Raw genomic sequence first — 437 nt, 5'->3', positions numbered from 1 at the left:
ATTTTTGTTTCATTTTAATAAAAGAAAATTAAAAAAAATCTGTTCTTATCAGTTTAATATCTGATACGTCCCCTATCTGGGGACCATATATTAAATGGATTTTTAGAACAGGGAGATGGAAGAAGAGCTTGCTCTGTCCACTCCACGCATCGACCTGGTATTGCAGTTCCTCCAGGACTGGTGCACCCCTCTCTTATGCAGTTTCCAAAAACAGAATAAAGAACAAGAAAAATCTTCCTTTTTCTTGCTCACTGATTGCAATGTTGTTTTTTTTTTTTGGTTCACAAGCTGTTAATTCTTGCAATAATAAACTTGCATTTAACCCCTGTGTGTATGGGTGTTTTTGCTTCGTGTCAGTTTCTTGGCCTATCTCTCTCCCTACCTCCTCGCTCCATATTTTTGGGGTCAGGAAGCAGCAGGTAAAGTGGCAGTTGCAA

At 38.7% G+C, this 437-nt stretch overlaps 1 non-coding gene across 1 annotated transcript; it reads left to right on the top strand.

Moving 5' to 3' along the window:
* Positions 1-191, top strand: LOC141141810 (U2 spliceosomal RNA). The gene has a single exon (XR_012244240.1). It is a non-coding gene; the product is annotated as a U2 spliceosomal RNA (small nuclear RNA).
* The last annotated feature ends 246 nt before the right edge of the window (positions 192-437 follow it).

This window comes from Aquarana catesbeiana, linkage group LG04, assembly GCF_042186555.1.
Source record: "Aquarana catesbeiana isolate 2022-GZ linkage group LG04, ASM4218655v1, whole genome shotgun sequence".
NCBI classification, from domain to species: Eukaryota; Metazoa; Chordata; class Amphibia; order Anura; family Ranidae; genus Aquarana; species Aquarana catesbeiana.
Note: the sequence above shows the minus strand (reverse complement) of the source record. Positions and strands in the feature narration are given on the sequence as shown.